The sequence below is a fragment of the Quercus lobata genome, chromosome 4 (assembly GCF_001633185.2).
Source record: "Quercus lobata isolate SW786 chromosome 4, ValleyOak3.0 Primary Assembly, whole genome shotgun sequence".
Lineage (NCBI taxonomy): Eukaryota > Viridiplantae > Streptophyta > Magnoliopsida > Fagales > Fagaceae > Quercus > Quercus lobata.
The window spans coordinates 73,738,624-73,762,418 of record NC_044907.1 but is presented as its reverse complement, the minus strand read 5'-3'; the positions used below and the strand labels follow the sequence as shown (position 1 = coordinate 73,762,418).

The 23,795-nt window shown below is 31.1% G+C and overlaps 2 long non-coding RNA genes across 3 annotated transcripts; one reads left to right on the top strand and one right to left on the bottom strand.

Annotated features, from left to right (window-relative positions):
* Window positions 1-11,257: 11,257 nt before the first annotated feature.
* Window positions 11,258-15,261, bottom strand: LOC115984099. 2 transcript variants are annotated; one of them, XR_004090365.1, is made up of 4 exons: window positions 14,630-15,261; window positions 14,499-14,539; window positions 14,307-14,389; window positions 11,258-14,007 (listed from the first exon to the last, which is right to left on the bottom strand). It is a non-coding gene; the product is annotated as an uncharacterized LOC115984099 (long non-coding RNA). The 2 variants fall into 2 exon arrangements; XR_004090364.1 differs by lacking the exon at window positions 11,258-14,007 and having other exon boundaries at window positions 14,228-14,389; window positions 14,630-15,252.
* A 3,149-nt stretch (window positions 15,262-18,410) lies between these two features.
* LOC115987531 lies at window positions 18,411-21,809 on the top strand. The gene is made up of 4 exons (XR_004091133.1): window positions 18,411-18,691; window positions 19,477-19,578; window positions 19,662-19,695; window positions 21,431-21,809. It is a non-coding gene; the product is annotated as an uncharacterized LOC115987531 (long non-coding RNA).
* Window positions 21,810-23,795: the final 1,986 nt, after the last annotated feature.

Sequence of the window (23,795 nt, the reverse complement as noted above, 5' to 3'; positions counted from 1 at the left end):
TATATATATATATATTTTTTTTTTTTTAATTTAAAATAATAATGTACAATATTCTCATTTGTTAATAAATAAATTATATTTTCAAGAGTCATGCCAAAGTCTGATAAAGATGTGGAGGTCACCATCACTTCTTGTTGGGAAATTGATAAAAATTAAAGTGGTCAGAGCGTGTAAATTGGTGGAAGGTAGGAGGTTTGTGTTCACACTTAAAAAGTTTGATTTTAGAAACTTGCACAGTTTTTTCTCCGCGCCAAAGTCTTTTTTTTTTTTTTTTTGTTTTTTTTTATTTACACTTTGAAATCTTAGGGTCATTTTGTATGTGTTTTTAAATATTAATTTTTAATTTTTTTTAAAATAGTGTAAGTAAAAAAAATGTAAAAAAATATGTAATAGTATTTAAAAACTGAAACATATATTTAAACATATATACCAAACAATCTTTTACCTTTTGAAAGTGCATATCTTTTTTTTTTTAAATCAAAGTGCGCAACCTTTTTAATTGTTTGATTAGTTAAATACATTTGTAAAATCATCTACTACTATAAAAGATTGTCCAAAAGCATTATAGATTCCACTAGTTTTTTATTATTATTATCAAATAGATCTTTAACAGTGATACCAAGAAATTAAGGTCCCTATAACACCTAGGTTTAAAGCTACATAGTAATGCTACTGACACAATATATAGACATTTTTATCCATAAATATCACTTAATTATTATTCACATTTTATTTTATTTATTCAAAAATTAAGATTTCTTACTTAGATACACAAATAATAGGAAAATAACGAAAAATTTGTGCCCAAAAATGTAAAGTAGGCCTAAACAAGTATTTGTGTTCAAACTTCATGCTATAAAGTTTGATTTCACATACTAGCACCTTTTTTTTTTTTGCTAAATATATATTTTTTTGGGGTAGGTGCGAGTTTTTTTTAATTATTTGATTAATTAAATGATACACGTTTCCTTTGTTTGTAATAAAAGCCATTGCAATCTTTGAGCAAAAGGTTACAAATAATGCTAAAAACAAGAATTAAGATTGGTTCAAAATTTATAATTAAAAAAAAGGAGCAACAGTTTCTCAAAAAAAAGAAAAAGAAAAAAGAAGAAGAAGCAACATGGTCTTTACAAGTTATAACTAGGAATTGTACGTGGTCAACAGAAGTCTTCTACCTTTCTTTAATTTTTTATTTTTTTAAATAGTTAATTTCGAGTCACGTGTGATGTGACGTGAAATTGTAAATCTTGTACACGTTCTTATACTTTACACTTTCTAGGAACCTCCATATATCTCATCAGATTAATTATAATATTTTAATAATTGCTAATTGAGTCCAGAAAGGCAGAAACTGACAATTAATTTGAAATATTAAGACCACAAAATTGCATTAGATTGCTCCTCTTTTAAGAAAAAAATTTCTTTTAAAAATAGTTGGAGTGCTAAATTTTCCATTTAAAATTGAAGTGGTTTTATCTAGTTGAATAAATATTATTATTGTGCACTAAAATTAAGAATTAAAATGGACAGGTGGCATGTGGCATGTGGTTTGTGTTTATATATATATATATATATATGTGTGTGTGTGTGTGTGTGAGAGAGAGAGAGTGAGAGAGAGAGGATTCGGTTCAAGTTACATTATGTATAACTTTAACAAATATTATTGGATGCTACTAAGATCATGCCCAGATAAGACCCACTACCCTTTTTTTTTTAACAAAAAAACCTAAACAATTAATTGCATTTAGATTTCAAACTCTCAGTGAGTATTACTCACATTGCTTGCTTTTTTCTTTTTCTCTTTTGGGTCTAGCCACATACACCATCAATCTTGTTAGTTGCTATGCACATCTCCAACGCCATCACATAGAAAGTTTACAGAAATTGCAATTACTGAGCATTACATTTCCCCCTTTTTCAGTGTTTTCATATATTGTTGCTATGATTTTTTTTTGTTTTTACTATTGCCAAAGACGAGGAAGTCTACAGCAAACATGTATATTTACGACAATAGGATTTTTTTTTTTTTTTTTTTGAGAACCATGAGATTATGATTTTAGCTAGCTAGTTCGAAAGCTTCCTTAAGGCATACTGTAATATCAACATCATAAGTTCATTCTAAAAAAAAAAAAAAAAAATCATAAGAAAGTGTAGAAAAGTCCCATAAGGTTCGTGTTTAATGGTTACAAATAATTATAAAAACAAGAATTAAGATTGGTAACGTTGGTTCAAAATTTATAATAAAAAAGAAAAAGAGCAACATGGTTACAAATAAATAAAAGAAGGAGAAGGAGAAGGAGAAGGGGGAGGTGGAAAAATTGTGCGTAAAGCTTGGGGCAATTTTCTAAAAGGTGAAATAGACCTAAGCGTGTAATTGTTAATTGGTTAAATGCAAGGCATGAAGTTTGTGTTCAAACTTATAAAGTTTGACTCTACAAACTTGCACATCCTTTTTTATTTTTTCATCCAGTCTCTTTTCACATTTTTTTTTTTTTTAGGATAGAAATAAAGTCGTTTTTACTCGTTACTTTTTGAAAGTGCGTCATTTAAAAATAAAAAATAAAAATATTTTTTGAAATCAAAGTGCATGTCGTTTTGAAAGTGCGTAGAGGAGCTGCAAGTTTACCTCAATGCAGATAGCCAATTAATGAAGGATTTCAATGAGTTCCACACAAAACTTGCTGGACTGAATAGGTGAAATTCCAAACAAAATCTTATGAAGGGCTTTATCCAGATAACATGGCTTGACCAAGAATTAACTTAATTCAGGATTTTTGTTGGACTTGAGAATATTGGAACCATTTCTTCATATTAAATGTAAGCCTTTTTTTTTTTTTTTTGAATACTAAATATTTTTAACACACACATGGGGAGATGGAAAAATATTTTTAAAGAAACTTACAGTGATGTATATTCAAAAAGGCTTAAATATTAATTGTAAGACTGAGTGATGTTATTACTGTTGTAAGATAATCTCTGACACTCAATATTTATTCAAAAACATTAACTTCAAAAATGCTGCCTAGTCTTGGTTGTAACTTGTAAGAATTCAAGGCATATACATGCGGATTCAGATTTTCTAGATTTTCTAGAGTACTCTACAATATAAAATTCTTTAAATCTCAACCTTTCTATTAAAATAAATGGTTAAGATGGTGACACATCAATTCACTTATACGATCTTAAATTAGTCTTTCAAAACACATAAATATTCCTATTTCTCTTAAACGCCTTTCAACTTCTAGACTTATCTCTCAAATTTTTATTTATTTATTTATTTTTAAATTATGGACTTATCTCTGTTACTTCTTTTTTCAAAAAAATCATCAACCCAAAAACAATGATCATTATAACTTAAGCTTTCGTCTCCACGTTTCTATCTTTAAAAACTAAATAACAACCCAATCATTTTTCATCAGATGCTTTTTTCAAGGGTATAGCTCGCATCTAGCAATGTTGGCAACAAGATCTTTAAAGTTGGTTCTAGATTATTGAACCAGTAAAAAGTGTTTGCATCTCCATCTGAAGAGAATTGCTCAAGCTTATTATTCTAACTTGTTTCATCCTTGGGAGGATTAACCACCCCAATGTTGAAGATAAACATAGTATTAAGACTTGCTCTGGCTTGGGAGTCCACCTTGACGACTTGATCTCACTGTTTCATTTCTTATTAAATGTTAATATTAATATTCATTTCTCGTAAATCATCAATTGAGGCAAGGATTTTTTTTTTTTTTTTTTTTTTGAGTTGGCAATTTTACAAAAAAAAGACAATTTAAAAAAAAGAAGTTGAATGGTGTTAAGCTGCTAACGTCAACCTTTACTATACATTAAGTGTACTTTTTGTATTTTAAGACTAATTTAGGGTTGTATTTATGAATCAATAACGTGGCAGCATCTTAAATATTTATTTTAAAAGAAATGTTGAGATTTAAAGAACTTTACATTGTAGAGTACCCTAAGAAATCTAGAGGATCTGAATCCATCAATATTTATTGTGCACGAGTCAAGCATATTTATTGAGTTGAGCTTTGGTGTTCGTTTATTGTCCATTTGTAGTAGCTTATTTTTATAGTGTTTATCAAAAGATATATCTTTTGGTAATTTTTGTGTTAAATGTGTGACAAAAAATTAAAAACTAGTTTATTTGAAAAAAAAAAAAAATTAAGTTAGATTATTTTAAAAAATTTGAGACAAAAAGCATAAAGCAGAAAAAAAAAATTGCATTTTACCCAAACAGACTCTTGAAATGCAGGAACAGTGGAGCAGAGTGTTAATTTTATCATCAAGAAAATCTGTAGTTTATAAATTTAACTGTCAAAAACTGAAAGGAAAAAAGAAACCTTGATTTTCTAGTTAGTGTTTGTATCCTGGAAGTCTTGTTCGTGCCGGGAACAACTCTTTAAGAAAAGATCTATAGTTTATGTGCATTCAATATTACACCGATGCAATAGGAGATATTGGAATTTGTTACTGTATAGACAAAGTGGATTTATTTGCTGATGTTACCACAAATTTGGCGACAAGCATTGATTGTAAGTCTTGTAGATGAGGACCCACCGTATTTTTGGGGCCTTTATTTAGATTCATTTGGATCCATATCAATTTTCTAAACTTAAAACAAAAGGTGCATTGTATTTTAGACGTTATTTTGATTCGTCATTAGTTATAAATCCTACTATGTTTACCTGTTTACAAAATTTTTGATAAATATTTCGTGGTCTATAGAGAAGAAAAAAGATAAAGAATGAGTGATTATTTTCATTTTAAAAATTTATCTTTTCTTCTTATTGTTTTATCTAATAAATGCAAAAATCATAGGTGAATCCCTTCATGACTACCTTTGAGAAGCCAATGTTCATTTTTAAGTGGATATCATGAGATACTTTGTATGCAGAGAAGGGATCTAAAGGTGCCACACATAAAACTGCAACATGAATTAACACAACAAATCCCAATTATTATTGATTAATAAATTGGTTATTAGTTGAATATATTCAAAATTGGAGATGCATTTGTTGAATATACTCAAAATTTATAATGAATATATCATTTATATATTGTGGAGCCAACTATCTAAAAAATGTAATATTAAAACTGTATGAATTGGGCCTATGGCCCAATTCGAGGATATCAACCTGTCCGAGGATGGTTAAATAAGGTTATAATGGGAATAGTATAAGAAGAAGAAATAAATATTTTATGTGACGGTCCGAAATACGTCCAAGGATGAAATTTATCTCGGAAACGGATATCCGAGGTTAGTAAGAATGTCCTGTCACCCTAGACCTTCTTCAAAGTTGCATCACAACTAGGAGTTAGACGTTGGATAAGGGGTGAGTAAAGGGAGGTAACAAATATCTTCAAAAGCTGCTACCTCCACATTAAATGCCTCCCAACTAACTCTCTGGCCGCATTAATGCAGAGGTGATACCTGAACAATGGCCAAGCAACCTTATAGCTACTATTTGATGGTTCTGGGAGGTGTTGGATGGGACAAGAAGGAGTTCTTCGAATCCAACCTACACGTGCATGATGGAGATGACGCCAAAATTGTAGTATATAGCGTGGGAAGGTGGCTTAAAGAAAGGGATCGGAAAAAATTAAGAAATCTTTGTAAGAATACGGTGAACTCTTGTAGCTTTGTTCAAGTACTAGATATTATAACATAAGCTCCTCAGGCCGTGCCGAGGACAAATTTTCTTATTTACTTGTCTTCAACAATTTTATTTCAGCAACTTTTGTTGTCCATTTTTTGGATTAGAACTAGTTCTTTCACTCACGCTCTATAAATTCATTGTTTGGGCTTGTTGGGCTTAAACTCAATCCTACACTGAATCCAATCCAAATTTAGTCCTTACATATATGTATATCAATAATTTTTTATAAATTTTATTATATATTTGTGTATTTTACGATACACAATACAAAAAAAAATAAAAAATCGATTTACAATACGATTCATATTTTGACAACTATGATTTGAGCCTAATCGGTTTATGTTGCTTTTAATTTAAGAAGTGTTATGTTCACAATATTTTCACAACAAATCTTATGTGGTAAGTTGTTATTGATTCTAATTTAAACTCACTATTGAAATTAATTTTTTGCTCTTTAATAAAAACCAATAAGGCAGTAACAACCTAAAACTTAGAATTTATTATGAAAATATTTTGTTATGTTTACATAGCATTTCTCTTTAAATTTCTACCATAAGTTAGGGATTGACTATGTAAGTCTTGTTTATGGGCCTTGGGTTCATTTGGTTACATATATCAATTTTCTAACTTGTGAAAGTGCAACTTATTTTAGACGAAAATTTGATTAGTCATTCAAAATTTAACAATCTTTAAGAGAAAAGTTATGTATACAACATTTTCATAATATTTTCACAATCTTTAGGTGGTAAGATGTTACTTGCTTTTACTGGTTGACAAACTTAGCACATTACTCAATTAATGATAATTCACATTTTGAGATTTAGAATTAGTTCAATTTGGCCTGGTTTTTGTGGTTCCAATAAGGGGTACTAACTTGTAAACTCATGCATATGCATAAGTACATTTTGAAATATGCAATTAGATGAAATGATTATTTTTTTATATAAAATATTAAAATACATTTTCATTGATAACAATTAAAATGATTTTTTATTTGTTTTAAATAAACTTATATGTTATATTTTCAAATATACAAACATTATATATGTTGTATATAAATTTGGTAAAATTTTAATATGCATTTTGTTATGCTTATTTGTAAATGTATTCCATGAATATGCATAATGCTACAGGCTAGTGTTTATTATGTATTGGATGGGCATGAACTTTAAAATTGTAGAGTACAAGGTTAATTTATCATCAAGAAAATCAGAAGTTCACGAATGTGCAAATGTCAAACCTAGCTAAGAACTTTGTTGCTCAACTGACATCTTCTAGTGATTCTAATAGAAAGTTGGAGACAACCAAAGTTTAAATCCCCTTATTGATTGTAACTGCTGAATTTTTTTATTTATTTTTAAAAAGGTGTCAAAATCTAAGATATTGATTTTCTTATTAGTGCCTATATCTCGGAAGTCTTCCTTACGCCCCATTTGATACCCAATTCAATGAAAACAAAACTCTGAAAATGGTGTAGTATTTTTGATGATGTTATAAGGAAGGTATGAGATGGAATGAATATTATATATAGATGCTGCCAAGGCAACAGAAGTCATGCACCTTTCTTTTATTTTTTTATTATTTAAAAAAAAAAGTTAATTTCACGTCATGTGTGAGGTGACTTGAAATTGTACATGTACATATTCTCATACTATAAACTTTCTAGGAACCTCCATATATATCATCAGATTAATTATAATATTTTAATAATTGATAATTGTGTCCAGAAATTGACAATTAATTTGAAATATCGGGACCACAAAATTGCATTAGATTGCTCTTCTTTTAAGAAAATAATTCTTTTAAAAATCATTGGAGCACTAAATATTCCATTTGAAATTAAACTGGTTTTATATCTAGCTGAGTAAACATTATTATCGTGTACTAAAATTAAGAATTAAAATGGACAAGTCACGAGTCAAAAATATAGTTTTGAGAGGTTATATATAAATTTTTTTTTTTGTGTGAAATTTAAGATAGTAATATATAATATTTTCATTTGTTAATAAATAAATGGTATTTTTAAGAATCATTCGTTGGCCAAAGTCTGATAAAGATGTGGAGGTCACCATCAATTCTTGTTAGGAAATTAATAAAAATTAAAGTGGTAAGAGGCTAAATTGGTGGAAGGTAGGAAGTTTGTGTTCACACTTAAAAGTTTGATTTTACTGACTTGTACAGTTTTATTGACTTGCATAGTTTTTTTTCCGCAAGGACATGGAATGGCGTGGTATTTTGAATTCTAGGTGCTGGTTAAAATTTTCTTTTATTGACTTGTACAGTTTTATTGACTTGTACAGTTTTTTCTCCGCAAGGACATGGAATGGCGTGGTATTTTGAATTCTAGGTGCTGGTTAAAATTTTCTTTTATTGACTTGTACAGTTTTATTGACTTGTACAGTTTTTTTCTCCGCAAGGACATGGAATGACGTGGTATTTTGAATTCTAGGTGCTGGTTAAAATTTTCTTTTATTGACTTGTACAGTTTAATACAGTTTTATTGACTTGTATAGTTTTTTCTCTCCAAGGACATGGAATGACGTGGTATTTTGAATTCTAGGTGCTGGTTAAAATTTTCTTTCAAATGAAAATGATCGAACCCTTTGAAAAATTCCAACAATTCGATAGATGGAGGAGACAAATATCTATATGATAATCATGGTAAAGATCTTTTTCATCTAACTATTGTGGGGGGAACTGCCACTGACATTTTGTTAGGTCACTTTTTCTTTCAGTGCAATATAGACGATCTAGATTGGTCCAAAGTGTTTTTTTTTTTTTTTTTAATACTTTTTTTTTAATATAGAAATAAAGTAGCCTTTACTCTTTTACCTTTTGAATGTACGCCATTTTTCCATTTTTGTATTCGAAGTGCATGTCCTTTTAATTATTTGATTAATCTAATAACGAGTGTCCAAAAGCATTGTACATATTATTCAAAAAAATAAAAAATACATTATCAAACAGATCACTAACAATGACGCTGAGAAAATAAGCTCACTTTAGCATGGAGGAGTAAAGTCAAGACAAAACAAATAAACTTTTTTATACAGGAATATCATTTAAATAATATTTGTTTTTTAATATTTTATTTTTTATACAAAAGGTAAGATTTCTTACTTAGATACACGAATACTAAGAAAAAGAAGGAAGAATAAAATTTAGGGCAATTGTCTAAAATGTCAAGTGAGCTTAAACGTGTGTAATTGCGTTCAAACTTCAGACTATAAAGTTTTCACAAACTTTTTTTTTCCCCTTGTCTATAAAGTCTTTACCATTTGTATGTGCGAGTCTTTTTTTAATTGTTAGATTAGTTAATGATACTTGTCTCCTTTATTAGCAGTGAAGGCTGCAATCTGTAAGTAGATGGTTGTGATTTTTAATTATCTGATTGAGGAGATGAGAAAGAAAGAAAAGATGAGTTGAAATGTGAATGACTGTTATATGGTGTGTACTTGAAGGGTGAAGGCATATGAAAATGACAAACTTCAGTTACAAGCTTCTTCTAAAAAATTAATATGATTATATATTTTGAAATTAAATTTAACCATTGGATTATATGTTCATTTTGTTCTTAACATGCATGTCAAATTTCATTCAAATTAGATATTATTTACCATTTGAATCCATAAACTTATTTTTTTATACATAATTTAAGACTATACAAACTTGTAATTTAAATATTTGATTGATGACATAACTATTAATCTTTGGTTTTAATTCTTAAAATGTTATAATGTATAGAAGAAATAATAAGAATATACAATCTAATGTTGAATCTGTCAAAATTCACATTTAAAAAAAAAAAAAGGTAAAATAATATTTTGGTCCTTAGACTTTACCAAAAGTTATTTATAATAGGAAATAGGAAAAGGAAGTGAGAAAATTTTTGCAGAAATCAAATATTGAGGGTTTGGCCAACAAAACCAAAATATCACCTTGAAAAAGAGCCTTTAAAGTGAAAAAAACAGCCTTATAGTTTATTATACACACTATTACATAACGAGGGTAGTGTTTATTACACACACTGTGCCCGTTTGGGTAGAGCTGAAACTTGCGTTTCAGCTCTACGTTTTCCTACCTTTTTTTTTTTTTTTTTTTTCTCTGCACGTGAACAGTAAAAGCACTGTGCAGGAGACAAAAAATACTATTCACGCACTGTTTACGTACTGTTTATACACTATTCATGGGTCCCACGACACTATTTATACATTTAAAAATTATTTTGCTACAGTGTTTTCAGTTTTCAGTTTCAGCAACAATAAGCTCAATCCAAACGGACCCACTATTACAAACCTATTTTTTCAATTAAAATCGTGCAACGAAGACACAATTATGCACACTTTCCATGAACTCCTTAGATTAAAAATATCATTCATCAATTCCAACTGTAGTGAAGTGGGGATAATTCATACTAGACTAGCTAATAACTGAAATTTACACATAATTCCCGACTTTTTCACAATATTTTGAAATTTGAGACTAGCTATACCTATGTTATCAGCAACTAATTAAAAATGTAACAGAGCACATGGAGGACCTTGAAGCTACAAGTACCGGCAAAGTCATCTCCATTTCAACCTCCTGCTCTATGAAAGTGAGGATCGCATATGCATAAGTTCATGCCCACTGAAGTTTGAATTTTTAGAATTGGTGCTGACTTCTAATGGACTTAAACACCAAAATCCTAACACATATTATGCGAAAATTATCTGAGTTTTCTTTTTGAAAATTATGATTATTTTCCATTAGTTATAATGCTTTATTAAAAATTATATTTTTTTTTCAATGATAAATACTCCTACATTCACACACATTTGAAATTGTGACCTCATTTCTAGCAGTGGATTGAGGTTCAATTTGGTCTAGAAACCATTGGTTTCCTTTTTGACAGTACACTTTAGGCTCAGATCATCTAGTAATACTAATTCAACTAAAATCTACAAGTATTCTTGAGTATGACTAATTATAAGTTTGATCTTCATCTGTCTATAAAGTTATGTGTCGCTTAAGATATGAAGTATAGAAAAGACTTATATTATGTGTAACGCAGATCTCTGTCCAATACTAGCTACCTATGTTTTACACGTCCACTGACTAGTACAACTGAACGCTTTTTTCTGGAATAACTTTGGAAACATTTTTTTACCATGAAAAGACCGATTTCAGCAACAAATGAAATGATTAATTTCTTCCATCAATTATGCTTTTTCTTTGTATTAATTCCTATTGAAATTAGGTTGGTACCCAATCCTGAAATCCTACGAATCAGCTTCCAAAGATGCAAATGAAACAATGCAACTAAAGAAAGTAATTTAATTTTAGTTCTCTAACTTTACTTTTATTCAATTTGATTAGTGTTCATTAGAAAACTTCCATAAAGTGTCTCAAAATGATGTGGTTTTGCTTTTCTATAGATTTTTATAGTAAATAATATATATAAATTAATTTAAAAAATACTTTTTGATAAAAAAATTATAAAATAGAAATTATTTTCTGAGTTAAAAAAGATTAAATGAAAAAGAATAGAGAGAAGTTATCTCAGAAATTATTTTCTCAGTAACCAAAAATAAAAATGAAAAGAAGAAGAACTCAGTCAATCCAAACCATGCCAAAATCTATTCAACTGAATAAATCTAAACCAAAACCAAAATGTTACTTGCAAATCTTCAAGTAACCCATTTCATAGTAAAAATAGCATCCCCAAGCTATAAATTATTGTTGCCACCAGGTAGAGATCCCACTAAATCATATGTGTTAAGTGCAAAATTCATAGATGGATCAATTTGGAAGGTAAATAATCTCCCAGTCCATGATCTCTTTCATTAAGATGTATCATCCTTCAATTCCAACCATAGCAGAGAGATCATCCGTAACAATAAGCTCATACATGTCAGGGGAACAAACTAATAACTGAAATCCACATATAATTCCAACTATTTTTACTAGATAATGAAAATGAAACTCAAAAATAACTAGTCTATTAGCATCCAACAACATTCAAAAGGGAATCAAAAGCTTAAAGGACCTTGAACCTGATTTTACTTGAGTCTCGACACATAATCTGTGTTTGCAACTTGGCTAATAATAACTAAAAAACAAAATGCACACTTAACGGCATTAAGTCTAAAGTTTAAAGTTTATTCAATTAAAGATCTTCCTTTAGAAAATTGCCATTAAGTCTTGCTTTTCTATAGATTTTCACTTAACGGCAATTACATGACGGACACTAAAGCAATACCTTAAATTGAATAAATTTGAAACTTCGAGGACTTTCAAAAGTAAATTTAGAGATCTGAAATGAATTTTGGTCAAACTTATTAAAAGCAATGCTATATATTCACCATTCACGGTGTTCTAAATGGCAGGAACCAGTATTAGTAAGGTCCAAAAATCAGAATGAATAAATAATCACTAAGTTTAGGAAAAGCAACTTGCATGTATATATATAATTACAATTAGATAAACAAAGGATAAAGCAAAATCTAAACAATATGATAATTAAATTATTTTGGAACATGATAATAAGTGCCAGGTATGAAGCATTGACAAAAAAATATATTAAGTAAAAAGTTCAATTACAAGGAAGACTAAGAATAGAAGCACTCACAAGAATTTGTACTACTACCTCAAATCCTAAGGGATTATAAATCAAAACAATAACAACGTACAAAGAAGATGAGAATGTACAAGACATTAGATCGAGTTCTAATATTTAATTCATGGGAAAGAAGATAGTTCAAATTAAAATAAAATGATACTCTTTTTTTGAATGAAAATATAGAAAATAAAATGATACTCCTACCAAGCTTTTCCCATCCAACAATACAGCTTGTGATGGAGAACAGTAACTTATAAATGCTTTTTTTTACTCTAAGAATTAACCTTCAATTTACTCTTCCCACTTGTGATGCTTTTTTTTTTTTTTTTGGAAAGAATCAGTCATCTCAATAACAAAGAATAGGATACAAACACCGATACAACACTTAACAGCTAATTGCACTAAACAAAGTACAACACCTGCAAAAAATGTAGAGCTGTAGTGCATCAAAGCCTAAAACACCAAATGCTAAATGTAGCTAAACAAAACCCATCCTTAACCTAAAGTCAGACTATCCATCTAATTTACAAAACACAACTCTAAATCCCCACCTTGCAACACACTATCAAACAAGATCAAACACCCTTACAAACTAGGGAAACATTCATCCTCCATTTACAGTACAACACAGCACACGATTCAAAATTTAAATATTGAAAATCCTTAACATCTTTCATTATGACTAATAATAAACTGGTCTTCAGTATATAGTTTCTTAAGCTAATTTACAAAGTACAGCTCTTAAGCTCTTCCCTTTTAGGTGAATTACACTCCAATCAACTAAATCCAGCCAGTTGAATTTGGGGTTAGAGATTGTCCATTTCCTTTAATTAAGTAAAAGAGTACAAAATAAAAGAGATGATTTCTGTCCTCAATACAGGACTTTCCACAAATCCAACTTCAGCTTAACATTGATTACAGAGGCTACAAAGTTATTGAGTCGCTCTTGAACATTATAGTGAAACAAAATAGGAGAACGTAATATAATATCATCCTTTAATAAATAAATAAAAAAAATCATGTGAATGGGACTTTAACTAGCAGGTCTCCCTTCAAATATCATTTGTATATAAAGTTCTTACTCTTCTTTCTATTGGCCCCAGCTACTTCAACAAGCCCTCAATCTCTTGTGGTATAGTTCGCAGCCGGTGTTATGTTTACACACTTTGAGCAAAGCTCCACCATTATTAAGACATCTACCCTAAGACTAAGCAAGACCCAATACGCCAATTTCATGAATTAACCAACCAGCATCCCAAACAGAATTGTAAACCCTGGCCTTATCATTAATAAGCCACTACCCACCCTCAAATTAATGACTCACCCTACCATTCAAGATTGACCAAGATCCACTGCCAATTGTATGACCCAACCAAATTGTAAACCCCCAATCACCCAAAAAAAACTTCACACCACGCTGATTGCTGAACCTATAATAGATGAAGTTCAACATCAATTCCTATGTATATACCCTCATCAATAACAACCTTAATTTTTCCTACCCAACTTTAATTCACACACAACCAAAACCTACCCACATCATTCATAAATTATTGAAGCCAGATTCTGAAACCAGATTTTTTCACCCCAAATTAACTAGAACATTCATTAAGACAGAGATGGGCTCAGGCCCTCAGCCTGATGTACCTTTCTTTTTGGTGGAAGAACTTCGGAATTATTCAGCAAAAACAGATGTATAGGACAGCAAGTACAAAGGTGAGTTTGTTTCACAACAAATTTTTTGACCTGAATTCCCAAGAGATGGACAGACTAATTAAACACCTCAAATAATATCAGATTCTGTATATATGCTAGCTCTATTGACAGCAAGCAAAAATAAAAATGGAGTCTTCAATGAACATCAAATATCCCTTCCCAACAAAAATTAAAATACATAAAAATAACTTGTTGATAAAGAATCTTCTATGAACTAAAGACATCAGTAGAATATAAAATCAGTGAAAACTTGTTACCAGCATCAGTAAAAACTTGTTAGCAGCAAGAGTTTATTACAATATTCTTACAGTCTACAGGCTATGAATTACCTGCATCGGTTGTGAACCAGTGCCATGGAGTCCCTAGCTTGACACTCTTCCTTCAAGCATATCTTGGGTTCAGTTTATTTGCTCTGACAAAACTCACTAGTCAACAACTACTAAATACACTCATTTCAAGAAAAACAATTACTGTGACACAAATTAAACCAATAATCATCACAACACCCCAAATGAAATTACCTCTATTTGTAACAACAGGATCTGGGTAGTAACCTCAACATCTAATCAAAACACAACCCAAATCAGTACAAATATCCCAAAAGTCAAATATGGGTTAAAAAATTATCTAAGAAGCAAAAGGAGAAACTAACCAGATGGGTTAAGATTTCTCACTGAAGTGGAGCTCTTGAGATTGAAAATCCGAGCATCATCGGTGTCGTAGCCCTCACCAGTGATCCCGGTTAGTTTCAAGTCCAGTGATCTTTTGCGCACTCATTATCGACACAACAACAAGATTCATCATCAGATCAGTGCTGGTGCAGAAGCTATATATGGAGTTGCCACCTGGTGTCAAGTTTAGGCCTAATGACGCAGAAATTGTTCTTTACTATCTTCTCAACAAGGTCCAAGGGAACCCAATCTTCGAGGATTCAATGAATATTATCGTCGATTGTGATGTTTTTGGGGATCCTAGCACGTGGATGAAGATTATTCAAGAAACCCATATGGACCATCTCTATTTTTACACCAAACTGAAGAAGAAAAATAAGCATGTTGAGAGATCTACCCATTCTGCAACTCGGAGAAGTCAAAAGGACGAAGAGCTTTATGATGATAGCGAAACAATACACTATGGGTCTAAGCGAAGTTTTAGTTTTGTCGCTAAGAATGGCTTCAATGGCATGGGAAGGTGGACCATGAAAGAATACCGACTTGACGGAGAGTTTGCAAAACAGTGTGTAGCATATTGCTCTGTTTCTATATTTTAAAATTTATATTGCTCTGTTTCTTGATTTTATTTGAAATATTGTTTGGTGCTCAAACTTGATTGCTACATTATTTTGTATCTGTGTCCAAGTTAATAAATTTAGGCTAGCAATTTGATTTTCGGCTCATTTACTCAAATGGGTATACCTTATTTTATTGATTTATTTCTTAGATTTCAGTCACTGAATTTATGTTACTGTACGTGTTGTTGAGGATTTGACCAGTTTTGTCAAGTGGCCATTTTGAATTTGGGGTTTAATGTTTGTTTGGACTGCATGTATATATGGAACTCCATGGTTTTACTTGCTGTTTGTAAATTCAGAATTCTAGAGCTTGTGGATTTTAGTTATAGTGATCCAATTTGTGATCTGGGACTGTTGAAAACAGTGTGTGATATTTTTTGTTACTCTATAGCCGATTAGTTCCCATTTTATTTGGTTGCTATAATTAATGGTGACCCAGTTTTGGTTTTTTAACGATGCTAGTTTAATATTGTTGCATATACATATTGTTCAAATTAAGTTATTGGGTGAGATTTATAAATACGCATGTGTGTGTGAGAACGTTTATGATTTATTTTGCTGCATGTATATGTTAGAATATCTAGCAAAGGATGCACCTGAGAATAGATGAGTGTGAACATTTTTATCTGAATGATGCTTAATTGCTTAATGTTGCATATTGTCCAAAGTTATCTGATTATATTTATTATAGAATAAACAAAAATGGATTTTTTTCATCATGCACAAGTTTCCTAATTTACTTATTTAATAATTAAAAAAAAGGCACAATGCAAATATTTCAATATGGTTTAGACTTCTCCCTAAATGTTTTTATTGTTGTTGTTATTGCAGGATAATTATGTCATTTGCTGCATTTCAAAGAAGGAGAATGTCTAGAAGACCAATATCTAAGATCTCGTTGGGCAAGAGATAGAGCATCTCCAATCTAGATTAATTTTTTTTTAACAGAAAGTAAAAAAAAAAAAAACACTAATTTCACAGTATTTCATTTTCATTATTTCTTAATTAGTGCTATTTCAATTTTTTGGGTCATTTTCTGAATGATTTACAACATTTTTTAATTATTTTTTCAAAATTATTAGATTAATCATGGTGTTAATATCTTATTTTGATGTATTTGTTCCTATTTGATCTTTGTTTATCTTGAGCATGTATATGATGTTAGTAATTAACACTAATTTCACTGTATTTCATTTTTATTATTTCTTAATTAGTACTAATTCATTTTTTGTCATTTTCTGAATGAGTCTTTCTTACAGTTTTTTTTTTTTTTTTTTGGGTATTTTCAAATTTATTATAGATTAATCATGTTAATACTATCTTATTATTATGATGTATTTGTTCCTAAATTTGACCTTTGCTTTATCTTGAGCATGTATGATGTTACTAATTAACATGTTTCGATGAAATGGGAAGAATACCATTGTGAAATGTGTCATTCCAACGGAACACATGCTCTGAAATTTTGGAAAATAACTAAGGGAAAATTCAATAAAATTTTCAACTTTTAAGCCATGCCATGCCATTTCGAAACATAAATAAAAGAGAGGAGGAGAGGATGAAGGAGATATATATGCAATACAAGATGAACGACTTAATTAACTGTACCTTAGGATCTTTATGACTCTTATTTGGACTAAAGAGTGATACTGGTAAGCTTGTTCAAAAGTTATAGCTAAGTCCACTAAAAAAAAAAGTATTCTAAGTGTATTAGACTATTAGTTACAAAATCTTTCAATTTTCCTTATTTCTTTAATTTTGCTTCTTTTAGAAAAAATGATAATAATAATTTCCTTTTGGTATTAGTGGATAGGTAAGAAAATAAAATTCAAAGAAATTAGTAGACAGTTTTTCACACTAGATATAGTGTACGTGCTGAAACTAAGTAGTGGTACATGCAAACACTAAAAATGCATGCAAGCCAATAATTGGTTGTCTTGGTTGGACTTTGAGGTAAGTACAACCTTCACAAAGAAATATTATTCAGCAATAATCAATTCTCTAATCAGGGGCCTATAAGTATTCCCAGATTACATCATATATTGAAAGAAAATAAAATAAAATTACAACAACAAATAAAGACACCGGATGGGCTATCCTCCTCTGTTGAGGTCCAAAAACACTTGTGGTCAAAGGCTTTTAAATAAACACATTGTTTAGCTAGTACAGTATATTAGCAAAATAGTAAGATCATTTTATGCTGGAGTGAAGAAATTCCATTAAATGTAGTCTCAAAATGATTCTTAACCCAAAAGAAAAAAAAGGTAGTCTTGAGATACATACGTCTAACAAATGGTTTGCTAACATGAAAGTTTTGGTGAATTAGCTAATTGATGATGAAAATTGCAAAACAGATTGAGAAAGACATATTTGAGGTGCCAAAACCCAAAAGCCCCCAAAATCCTGAAGTCACACAACTAACAATAATCAATCTTAAGGAAGAGTATTTAAGACTAGGCCTTGAACATGGCCTAGTATTTAAGGCCCAATTTGGTGTTTACAAGGGAAAAAATTTAAATATTCTCTTCGTCATTATATCCATCAAATTATCACAAAAATAAATAAATAAATAAATAAAATGGTATATTTTCCTTTGGCTTTTCTGGGGGCCAAAATAAATAAATAAATATATTATTAGATTCCATTCCTATGTTTATTGAGTCTCTATTTCTTTGTATATAGTCTTTTGCATTTTTGTATAAAAAAAAAAAAAAATCTTATTATTATTATTATTGATGAGATGAAATCTAAACAAATCTTATTAAGATAGTTAATACTAGCCTTCAAATAAATAATCAGTTTTTTATGTTTAGGATACTTCCCTAGTGACAATTGCCTTGTGGATGCTTGTTCATGTTCCCATGTTTGACGCATACACTCAACCTTTACTTGACAAAATGTGCATCTTTCCCTTCTTGTGAGAGATCTTTTTGACAATTAATATTTATTTATCTTCTTGCTTTTCTAAAGCTCTTCTAATTTGATTTTTAGGGGCAGGGTTTTAATTTATATTAGAAGCTATGTGAAGCATTGTATAGGTCTTATTACTTTGGCTTTTCTGGGGCCCTACAGCACTCTAGGGAGTTATTCATATACTAATTTTGTGATACACACACATTCTTGGATACATCTGTTTATATTTTTATCTTCTTGTAACATGAATGATAAGGGTAATTCTTGAAGTCTAAGTAAAGGTGATGGACCGGGTTTATGAATAAGGTTTATGAGTGTTTTTTACTACATGTCCGGGACAAAGCTCAACTTCACTGGAACGGGTAACACTATTAAAGGAAAGGAGATTAGCAAATGGGTTCACAAGCTTTGAATATGACCTTTGTTTTCGTTCAGTTCACCTCCAAGACGAGCTCGTAGTCCTCTTAGAAGGTCTCCTATGAGTCGTACAACTGCTCGCTTACGACGGAGGTAACTTTTCTAAATTGTTTCTAATCCTAAGCTGGTTTTCTAGTTGTCTGAATTGTGTCAGCTCTCTTTTATTTGCTTTACATATATGTCCGATTTATTTCAGTAGGATGGGAATAAGGTTTATGAATTTTTTTTTTTAATATGGGTCTCAAAGTTGCGGAGCTCTGATATTACTTGTAGAATTGCTTCATTTGAGTGTATGCCAGCAAATTTCTTTGTATGCGTACATGAGAAGTAGTGGACTCCTGGATGGGTGGTGGACTTGTGGGTTGTAGCGGAGGACATTTTGGTAGAAATTGTAGTAGTGCTGTATGAAATGCTGTTCAATATGGGTTGTGAGGTGCCTTGTAAACATTGCTGTTCATTGTGGGTTGAAGTAATTTCTTTTAGCCCTTTATGTGGCTTGGGTGACAGATAGAAGGTATTGGATATGTATAAATTTTAACATAGCCATGAAATGTTTGGATCATCACTATCTTGTCTAACAATACTGGTATATCCAAGGGCAAGACTCTACGACTCCACCTGTTTTCAATTTAGTTTTGTTTATAAGTTCTATCATGCCCATTGTTCTTATGATGTCACCCTGATTTTTGCAACTTACATAAAGACTATGTCGGTTCTGAACTTGAGTTGCAATATTATGTTGGCTTCAATTTCATTCTGCCCCCTCTTTTTTTTTTCAAATTTTTAATAGGCTCAGTATGTTGTTCAGTTTTGCAAAATGCTATTTCCCTTTGCTAATTTGATTTGTGCTGATAGTTTGTATTACTTTTTTACTTCAGCATGCCTTTCCTTGCGGGGGTGGTGTTTACAATAGAGGGCGAGCACCAATCGGAAGATGTGAGCGGTCATCATCCTACTTTGGATCACCTAGTCCACGCAAGGTTAGTGTCTGTTATTTTTTGTTTTAAAAGAGAATTCCTCCTACAAGATAACTTACATTGCTTATTCTTTCTAATTATAACAGTTACCTCGGAGATCAAGGAGTCGTAGCCAATGAGGTAATTTCTATCCGTGAATGGTTTCACTTTTATTTATCTAAATACATTTTATTTCTCTTCTAATGGGGTTTTAGCTCGGATGGCTCTTCCTCTGCCCCTAGGAGGCTAGGATGGAGGGTGAGATCATAGATTCAAAACTCACTAGGTATTTGTGTAACTTTGCAATGAAGAAAAATAAATTTACTACTCACTTTTATGGGGAGAGAGGAGGATATGGGGTTCATGGTCATAACATAATTTTATATATTTGGCTGCTCTCCTCTCCTATCCTCTCCCCCCATCTCTCTTTATCCAAACATGGGATTTCAACATAATGAATTTCATTCTTATGTGCAAGGTATACGTGCTTGCAAGATGACTTTCCTTCAATTTTCATGTGATGAGTCCAAGATGAAAATGTCTTTGTTGTCCCCCACCCCCAGATGAAATTATCATTTTCAGTAACATCTAGTTTTAAGTTCATATCAATATTTATAGTCAAGAACGATTGGAAAGTACCTACACATTTATTGTCTTGATGGTGGAAGTTAAACTCCAAACTATTAAATGCTTGTTCCCTTGAGAATTTTGATTTCCAAATGGGACTCTCAATGTGATATGAAGAAGGTAAAAGGTGGTTGCACTTGGGAAAAATATTTAAGTGGGAGTTAGTTGGGAAATTTATAGAATTCAAAGAAATGGATATCACTGGAGAAAAGGAGCTCAATGAAAATTTCCTACTACCGAAGAGGTAGTTTTAAATTCTATAAAATACACATGAGGGAGCAAGCTGTTGCTTTCCATGAGGAGATGGAAGTTGAGTTGGCATTTGAGTTTCAAAAATGGATTAGAGGATATTTTAGGCAATCAGGCTGGCTTTAGATTTTGGTTTGTACTTTGTAGTTCAATAAATAAGCACTGATGATTATGATAATAACATGAACAGGCTACAACTTGGGAAACTTCAGGTTGGTTAATTCATGGTTTACTGCTACTGCAGTGTTATGTTGTCATCATCTTGGTTTGAGTCGACTTAACTGGCATTTTCATTATTTAACCTTCACTGCAAAATCATAATGTCTGATCTACCATTTCTTGTGGACTGCATAACTTGCATGATTCCAGAGTGCTTCACTAGACTGTTTGGAATTTTGTGGATATATCATAGGGTATTGATTCCCTCGGTCTCACCTTATTGGCAAAGCTATGTGTATTATTTATCCCAAATAAAAATCATAAATCTCTGTACATTTGTAGTTTCTCTTCTTGGTGTGAAGATGTTTTCCCTTTTCCATTATCCTCAAATTAATGGAAGATAGTAGAAGTCTGTTTCATCTCAACTTTTGAGGATATAGTTATATAGACAATAATTTGGATTTGAATTTTTATTATTTCAAGTTATTTATATCTCCCACTTTCCAAGATTTTCTTGGCAGTGGGATCTTGTTAGGACCAAAACTTGTGGAGAAGGGAATTAGCAACTCAAATAAATTTAATAAAGAAATTTTGTGGGTCATGGTACTCACACATGGTGCATGCCAAACCTCTAGTTAGTTAATAGACTAACAATTTCCTAACTAGGTTCTCTCCTCTATTGACTTTGCCTGAAGTCTAAACTTGATTCCTTTAACGCATATCATATTAGTTTCCTTGTTGATATATATATATAGTTTTAGTAGTTGTGTTTGCAGCTTTAAATGTTTCATGCTTTCATTTATATTTGGGTTTGTTCTGATGCAAGCTTGCTTATGTGTAGGCCCATTAAAGGAAGAAGCAGTAGCAACAGCAGCCGCAGTAGTTTGCCCCTGCTGCCTCGTAAACCATAGGTAAGCACTGCCTCTCTATATCCCCAAATCCCCCTTGCCCTCCCCTCCCCACTCCTCCCCTGCCTTTCCCCCTCCCATTTTCCAAAAAAAGAATCTGAGTTATGTATGATGTAATGTCGAGGTGGTATTGAATATGAGAACAAGATATTGTGGCTGTAATATGCTCCTAATTGTAGCATTTAGGTTTGTCTCAGTTATGGTGACCATTAGGTTTGTCTCATTTATGTTGGAGGCAATGTTAAGCACTGGTTATTTGCTGTTTATTTTTTCAAAAATTATTTAAGCTAAACATTCTGATGGAAGAAACAACATGCAAAAGTTGTATTCTTTGCTTTTATGAATGTTACATGTACAGTTTGTATGATTAATGTTGTTAGTAAGTTTGCGGAAACATGAAGATCCTTTATTCAAACATGAGCTGATGATCTTTGATTGCCCTTCTCTCTAGCTGTTTTAAGAATAAAAAATCATACTGGCCCTTGTCCCAGACAAGGGCCAGGTTCTTGAATGACTTGTTTAATTAGTTGATTGATCATCCACGGGTTTTTCAACAAGAGAGAACATAGTGTCTCATATGGTTCATTGGTGTTGCTGTTAGACGTTCAAAATATAAGGTGATTTTGGTTCAATTCAGTTCGGCCATCTAGTTTATAGGTTTTCGGAAAAACCCTTGGGTTTCACTGGTTTAGTTGGGTTAGTTGCATTCCTGGTATTTTCAACTCCATTGGTCATATCCATTGGTATGGCCTAGGTTGTTAAAACGGGATCTTATGTAAGATCCAAGGGTTCAAGAATTGTATTGTTGGATCAAATCGAAAATCATAAGTTCTTACTTTTTGTTGAAGAATAATAAAAAAAGGACAATAGTAGAGACTTTGTATGTTGAATAAATCATTAGAATTAAGAAATTATCCATGAAAAAAAATTTTAGTTTAATAGTGTAATTATACCTATATAAGTTCAGCTATAACAAATTCTTCATTTAAAAATTGCTATATATAAAAAAGAAAAAGTCCATTTGTGCGTTGGGGATTTTATTATTTTTGGAGAAGAAAGGCAAGTTGAAGTTTATGGAAAAGGTTTGGCTCCAACTAGGAATATGACGCGTTTGTCATGTGCAATATACAAGACTCATTCAGTTGGTTGAGTTAAATGATTCATGTGCAATGCACATGATGATATGGATTAATGTCATCATTTTATTGATGGTTGGTGCCCAAGACACCAAATATGTTTGAAACCAAACTTTGTTCAAATTTTATTAAGATAACGAGATTAGATATAGAAAGAAAGATCTGGAGAGAACTTTTTCATCTAGACAAGCAGATCATTACCTTCCTTAGCTCTTCCTGCTAAAGCATGTGTGTCCTTAGCATTGTACATGATACAAACAAGAGTGGGAAAGCCTTGTACAAAGACTTGAGTTTCACTAATGATTATGTTGCCATATAGAGTAGAACATGGTGGCAATTTTCTTAATTTCATGACTTTTAACATTTGAATCGCCTTCAAACTCAACAGGATCAACACCAATCTCCATAGCAAAAATAGCCGCTCATTTTGCAGCATCACCCCATTGGTAAATATAGTTTTAATCGCTATTTTAGTGCCTGCTAGCAGCTACCCAATAAAATTCTTGAGCCAAACAAAAATGGCTTGGACAGCAAAGAATATAGATAAAAAAAACCAACTGTATGCCCTCCTATTCTTTCACTTTAGTTACCGTTCTCCTTTGAGCAAAGCAAAGCTTCAGTGCTGTAATGCAGTGACATAAAATGTGAAAGACAGTGGGGTGTTAGTATTGCCAAATTTCCCAATGCCTATTGAAGCTGTGTTGACTAAAAGCAATCCAGGGTGAAACGAAGAAGTGAGCTTCTTTCTCTTATAATGATGTCGAAATCTATATGCCAAGAAAAGAAGATAAAGTTTAACTACAAAGTTGATTGTAACCTAAGATTATAACATTACTCAATAAAATAAACACCATTGTATATTTTGAAAAGGACAGTTTAGTTACAAAATTTGTTGTAATTTAAGGCTATAAATTCCTTTAATAAAATTAACATTACTACTTATTTTGAAAATCTAACTGTTAAATGGCATATATTTTATGCTTTTAACACACACGTCAAATTATGTATCAATCAGATATTATTTACTATATATCTATAAGTTTATATTTTATGCATAATTTTAAATTACAAAAACTTGTAATCTAAACAATTTATTGATGACAAATCTATTGATTTTAATTTTTTAGAAATTTTGTGAGCATGGAAGATATAAGAAGAAAAT